The sequence below is a fragment of the Cynocephalus volans genome, chromosome 1 (genome assembly GCF_027409185.1).
Source record: "Cynocephalus volans isolate mCynVol1 chromosome 1, mCynVol1.pri, whole genome shotgun sequence".
In the NCBI taxonomy this organism is placed as follows: Eukaryota; Metazoa; Chordata; class Mammalia; order Dermoptera; family Cynocephalidae; genus Cynocephalus; species Cynocephalus volans.
This window is the reverse complement of record NC_084460.1, coordinates 252,787,033-252,796,757: the sequence shown is the minus strand read 5'-3', so window position 1 is coordinate 252,796,757 and position 9,725 is coordinate 252,787,033. Positions and strand designations below refer to the sequence as shown.

Sequence of the window (9,725 nt, the reverse complement as noted above, 5' to 3'; positions counted from 1 at the left end):
AGAGAACTAGTAAGACAGAGAGAAAAAAACTTGACTTTGGTGAATAAAATTAATACTAATGACAGTCATCAATAAAAATCCATACATGATAAGCAGTTTTCATTATTCTTATTGATGACCGTCATGTGTAACAACTATGAAGAATATCATTAATATCTGTCAAATTATTACTATAGGTTTTGTTTGATTACAACACTAAACTATGTTCAAATGTACTCAGGTTCTTTGTTCTGTGTCTGAAATCTTAAACTTGAATTTCCCATTCTTTCAGCATACTATCCTTTCCTTCCAGGTTAGTAGTCTAGGTCAAACTCACTTTAATTCTTTAAACCTCATTTTATCTATCAGTAAAATAAACACTCTTACATGGGGTTATTGTGAGAATTAAAAAAGATCATGTAAGGAAAATGCCTGGCAGCGTAGCAGACTCATTGAAAACAATGTATACATACATCTACGTTTCTTTCTTTCCTTCTCCATTTTTCCCGTTTTGTTAATTTGCTTGTTTGGTCTTCAGATTCTTGACCTTTCAGGTTTACTTTAGTTACTCTCTGGCCTGTATCCCCAACCTCCTCAATTATTTGTCCTTGTAAATTACTTCATATTTCACATAATCTGACTTCTCTGCTCCTATGTGTCAGCGCTCAGTGCCGGAAAGAAAATTACATGCTGATGGATTGGTTCCCCTACAAGTTCAGTTTCTGTATCACTTGAACTCCCAACACCCTTTATTTGTCTTCTTACTTGTGTTTGCTTAGTTACCTCTCCTTTGCACATATTTCAAAAGTACCTCCTACTCAAATCCTCTAAGATTCACGCCTTAATATTCAGACAACGACCTCACAGTCAACATCACAGAAAATGTGGGAATCCCCTCAAGTCTATGACTACCATTGGCCAGCATGGCTACATTTGCAGAATCTTGTCTTTCTTTTCAGTGGTCTCAAGGGGGTACATGTTCATCCTTCTGTTTGGAGCATACCCTTCAAGTTGTGTTTTCGATGCCATGTTCTGATCATTCTTCAGGATCTTGCTCTATCAATTCTTCTCTGTCTCTGACTGTTTCTCTCTTTGTTTATCTCTCCCTTTCTTTTGCAGTTTCCTCTGCCTCTCTCTGTTTCTCTCATGTGTCTTGAGTTTCTCCTCTTTAAGCATATTCACATGTATTTCTTTTCATCCAAAAATCTCTCTCTCTGTGCCCTGCTATCTCCTTTCCTCTTCAGCCAAGCTTTATAGCCTACATTTTTTTTTCTCTTTGGTCCCTCAGCTCTATTTCATTCTCCTGCTTACTGAAACTCTATTGCCATTGATGTTGCTAAAGTTTTTAATTATCTCATAACTCAAACGGAATGGACACTTTTTCAGTCCCAATCTTGGCATCCTTTGAGAGTGCTACATTTCCTTTAAAGCCAGACACTCTGTATAGGCTGGCTAAAGCTATATACTTTGAATCAGGATATAATTACTCTCCCCCATTTTGAATCTTCTTACTTTTGTCTGGTTTATTGGTTTCCATCCTGTAGCTTTGTATCTAGGTTTTCCTGACCTGCTGATTCCTTGTAGTTTGATTATTTTTTTCATCATACTGCTTGATTTGATTTTGGTCTCTCCCTTGGATGTTGCTTCTTCAATCAGCATTGACTCTACACTCTGCTGTTTTCCTCATACCTGCTCTAGAACTCCAAGGACACTAAACCCCAGCCTATTATTTGGTGTTCTGCTCACCCACTTGTGAGAGTAAAGATTGGTTAGACCTGAAAGCAATGCAAGGTGTCCTTTTATTCAGGAAGAGAGATAAAGCAGCAAAGTGTGTAGGAAACGTGAGTGAAATTTATAGAGATTGTCCAATAATTGATTATCAATGACCATACAGAACCTCTCTATTTAAAATTTAGTATACAGGTATATTGTACTTCATGTTCATTAAAAATGTTGTATCTCTATTGCAACACTATTTGCTTTCTGCCCCTGAAATTCCTTAGCATGTGGGAGAAAGGAGAAGGATAATGCAAAATTACACAGATCTGGTGCTACCATGGCATACATGACATTAGTCCATTCTGTTATCTTTCCACATTTTCTCATTTTATTGTTCTACTATACTCAAACCCTAAAGGCTAATTTTCCCCAAGGATCTATGTTTGGATCAAATGTTCATTAGACTTAGCCACTTACATAGCCCTTTGCTCTACAGTGGGGGTGTGCATTGGCTGACAGTCCCATCAGGACAATGTGGACTAAGGAAGAAGTATCTTGAAAGAAACAGGAAAATAGCAAAATTTGTTGCCACCACAGTCTATTCTGATTGTTCATAACTAACTGAGTGTAGTATCTGACCTTTGATAAGTTACTCAAACTCTTTGAGCCTCAGGTTCTTCATAAAATAGGCTAATAAAGCCTATCTTGCATAATTTTGAGGAAGAATGACAATAAAGCATAAATAGTACCTTGTATATCTGGCCATTTCTGAGCTATTGTATAGATTTCTTAGAATCTCAGTCTTTTCTTTGACTTTCTCCTTCTCAAACAGCATTCTTTTCTATAAATCTATTGCCAGTATCTTTTCAAAATCCCTTCAACTTTCATCTTAACTATTGTATTTACCTCCAAACCATTTTCTCATTCCAGGTCATTCTCCACACCACTTCCATGGTTATTTTTCTAAAATACAATCTTATAATGCCACTCTCCTGCTTAGAATCCATCTACTTCTATATCAGCTAACAGTGCTTCTCAACTCTATGTCTCCTAAGACCCTTGATGGATGACATTCTATGTTTAGAGAAATACTTCAGGAATATCCCCAGTGTTGTAGAAAAATTCCCAACCCATTTGCTCTAACCTCATTCCCTTCTTTAGACCTTTAGAAAATACTTCAGAATTTGAGGAGAAATAAAAAGGGAAATTCTTGAAAACAATTATTTACAATTTTTAATTAAATGTAGTTTTTACTTTAATTAAATGATAAATGATTACATAGATTTTATGGTAAACCAAACAAGTTTTTGAGATAGATAAAGTAACAAAAATTACTTCAGCAGTTTATATTTCTTATTTCTTTAGATTGCCCTTGTATCTGCTATTGATTTCCTACAAGTTATTTTATATCAACGCACTCTCCTCAAAAGGGGTGACAAAGGCTTCAAATGGATTACCCAAACATAAGATGTATAGAAAAGTAAAGCTCCTTCAGATAATAAAATATATTCTATTATTTCGTAACTATATTTATTTTTCTTTAGGATATAGAACAATATAGATACATAAGCAAAACAGTAAGGGTTAGGGTTACTGTAGACAAGATTCTAGGGGTGAATAAAGCTTTTGCTTTTAGACCAGTTGTGTCCCAACCCACTAAATCATTTTTTAAAATGGCTTTGTTGAAGTATAATTAATATTCAAAGAACTGAACATATTTAATATGTACACTTTGATGAATGTGAATACATGCAAACACCTGTGAATCATCACCACAGTCAAAGTAAGAGACATATCCAGCACCTCCCAAAGTATTCTTGTGTCCCTTTTTTATTTTTTTAGTGGTAAGAACATCTTAACAAATTTCGAAGTACATAATACTATATTGTTAACTATAGGCACTATGTTGTACAGCAGATCTCTAGAATTTGTTCATCTAGTATAACAGAAACTTTATACCCGTTGAACAATTCCTCATTTTCCCCATCCCCAGCCCCTGGCAGCCACTATTGTATTATCTTCTTCTACGAGTTACTAAGTCATTTTTTAAACAAATGAGTTGGCTTTTGTTCACAGTAAGGATCATATAATTGGCCCCACCTGACCTCAAATAGACATATTTTTCCAGTATTATTCTCAGCAATGAATTTTTACATTTAGTAGACCAGGACTGTATATTCCTTTCCTGATCCTGGAGGTCAGAGAGAAACTACAGAACCAAAGTAGTTTTTAAAAAGCCTTTTTACAAATCACTATATTTGTTATTTGAGGTCTTTGATCTTCATCAATGTTAACGTGATACTTTTAAGAGAATTACACTTACCTTAAAATATTTTTAAAACGTTGCTAAAAAGGTCAAACAAGAAATCTTGGCAAATTGCTGGTGGTTAGATTTTTCTCATAGTAATGTATAAGACCTTCAGTGATTATGCAAAATTTTGATATATATTCATTTTACTTGGGCTGTGACACGCATTTCATAGGCTGTAGCCTCAACCTGTTGGATTTCATAAGTGTCAAGGGGAATTCATTGCCTGTTGAGCTATGATTTTTTTATCAGTCTCCAATGAGGATAACAATTATCTGCATTTTGCCTGATATATGGAAGTCTAGTTCTAGAATTCAATCATGTTCTTATAAGGCTTGAATCTTCAGATGTAAGTAAATAAGGGGGAAATACTTTGCTATCTGTCATTTACATCTTCATGTATAAGTAGGTGTTATCCTAGCTCTTCGACTAAATAACTATGTAACTTTAAATTTTGGGAGAATATATAGAGCTCTTAAGATTCCTTGCAGTGAAAAAAAATCTTGACTTGATGGGTAATGACCAAGACATAGATTTTGATGTTAATTGCCAGTGATGTGATTATTTACTCTCCTTCTTACTAGCTGTGTGACCTTGGCTAGTTACTCCACCCTTGCCTCATGTATAAAATGCAGATAATAGTGAACTTACCTCATGGGCACTTGTGAGGACTATAAAGTTAATGTAGTCATGCCCTTGAATGCATGTAATTGGTTATCATTATTATAATGGCAATGACTATCACCGCCACTATCACTTGGCAGGAGGTGAGATGGCAGACCTTGAAGATACTGGTTGCATTAAGAGAGAAAGGACCAGAAAGAGTGGGCATTGGTGTACAGTGAAACCATGTGCCCTGGTGACAAACTGAAGGAGCCCGCAGGTTTGCCTGGGCTTGGTGTCTTCCTTTGCCACTCTTCCTAAGACTCCTCGATTCTTTTGCACATGTGCTTCAGGGTTGCTTGACATGAGTTACTCATGGAATTATGTTCCAGATGCTCCCTGTGCTCCTCTCCTATCTATTTTAATTGGTGGATTATTTTAGCCTTGGACTCCTTTTCTTCTACTATACAGGTCTCAAGCATATACAGGTAGGAACAAGTTCTTCAAACTCATTTTGCTTCTTATGGAAAAATACTATTATTACAAAAAACAATTTTAACTGTTTTTCTTTGTCTTGAAGTCATATATATGGTGCTAATATATGTGAATTATAGATTTCACCCAGCACTTTTATAAACTGTTCTTTCATGATACTCTTCATTTTGAAATCATCGGTCTCTTTCTTCTGAACTGTAATCCAGGGAAGAAAAACATTAGTCAAGGCTTTGAGACTGCTATTTCTAGTTAGACTCAAAAGATAAAACAAACTCTTTCAATAACAATTTCCAAATTATCAGAATTTGAAAGATTTCGTGGTACTAGGTCTGGTATGTGACTATGACTGAGAAAGTATCCCTTTCATGGGGGCCTTGCCTGGATCCCTCTCATAGGAGGCAAAATGGAATCCCTGAGGCTTAAAGTTCTGGGAAAACCAAAACTGCTGGCTCGTCATTAACTGAAAAATGCAATCATGCAGGAGTGGAGTAGCCAGTTGAGCATAAAGTAATAATAGCTTAAACAATAACCCAGGGTATAAGTCAGATGTTTTAGTTCCTTCAGGGTCTTAAGATGATATCACTGACATGTACCTTGAGCTGTTTTGCAGGAACTAAAACACCCACCAGATGGAAACTGCCAACCACATGCTGGTCACAGTCATGTAGACTCTAGACTGGTTGGAGGCAGGACATGGATGATTGAGATTCCAGAAATATCCCTTTGTTACTATTTAAACAATCAAGAAGCCACAATCTGATCACACACCCCCAACCCCAACTCATGACTTTTGCCTTTAAAAACCCTTGCTTATAAGGCATTGGGGAGTTCAGGTTTTTCAGCATTAATTGCCCATCCTCCTTACTTGGCATCCTGCAATAAATGCCTGCTTTCTTTCACCACAAACCTGGTGTCAGTATTTGGTGTCTTGGGCAGGTAGACCCAGATTTGGGTAGTAACAACCACCGTATTGTTCTGACAATAACCTTTCCTAAATGTATAGTTGAAAATCCTCCAAACTACATGTAAAGCATTTAAAAATACTTCATTAATTGACAACAACAATGACAACAAAAAACCAGAAAAAACAAAGAAAAACCAACAAAAAAACCCTGCAACACTTTGATCCTTGGACAACTTCTAAATTTTAAAAAACACAGAACTGTGATCACTGTTTACCCATATTCTTACTCATTATACCATGAATATAAATTAATCAAATGTGCAAATGCTTTGGACCAAGTTATGCATATGTTTATTTTACTTTCTCAAAAATTATAAAGGTAATTTAAGATGAGTATCAGAAATAAATTACACAGTTTCTGATTTTCTCTTTTCTAATATTCTATAAGTCAGAAGAAAACAAGTCGATTATTTTTTTGAAAAGTGATAATAAATGATTATGTTTATGTTCAATATAAAAATTACACAAATATATATATGTATTTAAAATAATGAATATTGTGTGTCATAGTATTTTATAACGACTCAAAAATCTGAAAGGTTTTTAAAGGTCAAACTGTTCACGATATGTTCTTACTCCCAGAGTAATCTTTGACTAGGTCCTTAAAAATTAATTATGTGTTATAACTTAAAAGAAGATTCTACTCTTCCATCCTGCTAGTGCTAATTAACATAATGCATTAGCCAGAGCTGTTAGTTTTATTACCATGGCAGGAATAAATTGATTACATTTTTAAACCAGCATTGGTGAGAAAGCTTTAAAGTTATAGCCAAGGGTGTTTCTAGTGTATATATTACCTTCCTGCAACATAATCCTGACAGAACTGTAAAGGTGGGGTAGAGTGGAACTAAATCCTTGACGAAGCCCTTTTGAGCACCCCCAAATGGATTTTATACAATTGCCTCCAGCAATGAGATAAAACGATGTTTTAATTGTTGTAGACTTATTCTCAGGATGGATCAAAGCTTTCCCATGTCTGAAAGCCACAGTTATTAACAATGGTAACAATGTTGCTCGGCTTTATGTTTCTCATGTGAAGTATGCCTACCTCTCTAGTGATAGTGGACTCATTTTATTGTCACAATCATTAAAGAATGCTGCAGTCTTATCCATAAGCCAGAAACTACATTGTTTTTTATCATCCATGGTCTTCTGGGAAAACTAAAAGCTTAAAAATGCAAGCTTGCCAAATTCATCAAAGAGCTGCAACTGTCTTTGCCTAATGTAATCTCTTTTGCACTGATGATAATTAAATCTACGCCCTCAGGATCACACAGATTGTCTCCAAATGACTTTGTGATAGTTTACCTAATGAGACTGAGAATCTCAGCTTCCATGGTAGATGCCACTCTGTTGTATACATACATACCTAAATATAGCCAAAGTCTGATTAAATATTCTTAGAATTATTGTCAATATAAAGGAAACTAAAATATTTATAATTAAATGAAAATTAAAGTACTACATATCAATATTTGTGTGATAACTTTAAAATGGTGCTTAAAGGTAAACTTACAGCCTCAATTGCATTTACTGAAAAGCAGAAAAAAAGTGTTATGTAAGTTAAAAAACTAGAAAAGAAAAACTGAATAACTATAAAGAAAAATCAAAATTTGTAGAAAGTAATTAAACAGAAGTATTAAAAGTAAGTTTCAAAAAACCAAAAGATAATTATTGAAAAAATAATTCAACATATAAATCCTTATCAAGAATTATCAAGGAATGAAAAAAAGTACAAATATATAATATTTACACCACAAAAAGGCAATGTGACCTGACATATATTAAAATTAAAAAAAAAAAATCTTTGGAAAAGTCTATGAAAAATTTTATGCCAATACATTCCAGAACTTGGATGAACTAAATAATCTTGTAGTAAATGTAAACGAGAAAATTCACACAAAAAGTAGAATCCATGTAAATCAATAAAAATTAGTGAATCCCTAACCAAAATCTAGCTCAATAAAAGACACCATACCTATATGTTCTTACAGTTAAATTTTATGAAACTTTCTAGAAAAAGATATTTCTAATATTTTTATTAAGAATATATATTCATATATCTATTTATTTATATATATAGACATTCTTTTCAGAGAATAGAAAAAGGGCAAAAAGTATTCAAGTCATTTTATGAGATTAGTATTTCTTTGGGGAAAAATCTGAACAGCTTAGGACAAGAAAATAAAAATTATAGAACAATTTCATTTGTAAACTGAAATAGTAAGATCTTAATTTACATACTCACAAATCAAATTCAACATTGTTTAAAAATCAATAGCATATCTCAACCAAATGGTACGTATGAAAAATGTGAAATTTTCAACATCAATAGATTAAACAGGATGAGGGATCACTTCCTTAGATGCACAAAAAGGAATCGATAAATTCACCATTCACCAGGTGAAAAACCATTAGCAAATTAGAAACGGAAGAAAACTTCATTAACCTAAAACAATTATATTGCTCTTTTCCTCCTTGGCTTTCTGAGGATTTGCCACCATCATGAATGAGAGTAACTATCTGGACCAGGAAATTCATGACCAACCGACTACTTCAGAGAAAGCAAATGGTCATTGACATTTTTCACCCAGGAAGGCTACAGTACCTAAGACAGAAATCCAGGAAAAACTAGCCAAAATGTGCAAGACCACACTGGATGTCATCATTATATTTTGATTCAGAACCCATTTTGGTGATGGCAAGACTCCTGGCTTTGGCATGATTTATGATTCCTTCAATTATACAAAGAAAAATGAATCCAAACATAGACTTGCAAGACATGGTCTGTACGAGAAGAAAAAGATTTCAAAAACAGCAAAAGAACAGAGTGAAGAAAAGGGAACTGCAAAGGCCAGTGTTGGTGCTGGCCAAAAGTAAGCTGGAGATTGGATAACAACAGAAGGAGTAAAGATTCTGCAATGACTTTATCTTCAGCGATTGTGAGAAAAAGGATTAATAAATTGTAAAAAACTTAAAAAATTTATATCAAAAATTTTGGTAGCAAGCTTACCATTGGTGAAACTGTACAAGCATTCTCAGTAAGATCAAGAGCAAGACAAAATGCTCTCTATCATTTTTCTTTTTCATAATGGAAGTTCTAATCAATGCAATAAGGAGAGCAAATAAGGTTTAATATTGGAACAGTAATGTGTCCACTTATTTTTTTCAAATGTTACAATTATCTATATAGAAGATACAAAGAATCTGTCAGAACTACGAGTTTAGCAATTTCCCAAAGACAAGAACAGCATTAAAAAATTCCTATACATCAACAATTGCTAATCAGAATATATGATGTGCAAAAAAAAAAAAAATCCTATTTAAAGTAACATAAAATTCATAAGATATTCAAGACTAAATCTGACAAACAATGTGCAAAACTTACACAGAGAAACTTATAAAATAATATTGAAGGATGTGAAAGAAGAATAAGTAATGTTTGCCCAATATTTTAATGTTATTTCTCTCCAATTTTTCATTAAATGCAATCACAATAAACGTTTTTCTCCCTAAAAGTTGACAAACTGCTCCTAATTGACAGGGAAGAAAAAAGGGCCAAGAACAGAAGAAATGATTCTGGAGATAACTGAAGTCAGAAATGTTTCCCTCCTAGTTATTAAGACATTTAAAACTGTAAAAATTAAGATTGTTGTT

General features: G+C 33.9%; 1 pseudogene; it reads left to right on the top strand.

Annotated features, from left to right (window-relative positions):
• Nucleotides 1–8,589: 8,589 nt before the first annotated feature.
• On the top strand, nt 8,590–8,948 carry LOC134390719 (small ribosomal subunit protein eS24-like; annotated as a pseudogene).
• Nucleotides 8,949–9,725: the final 777 nt, after the last annotated feature.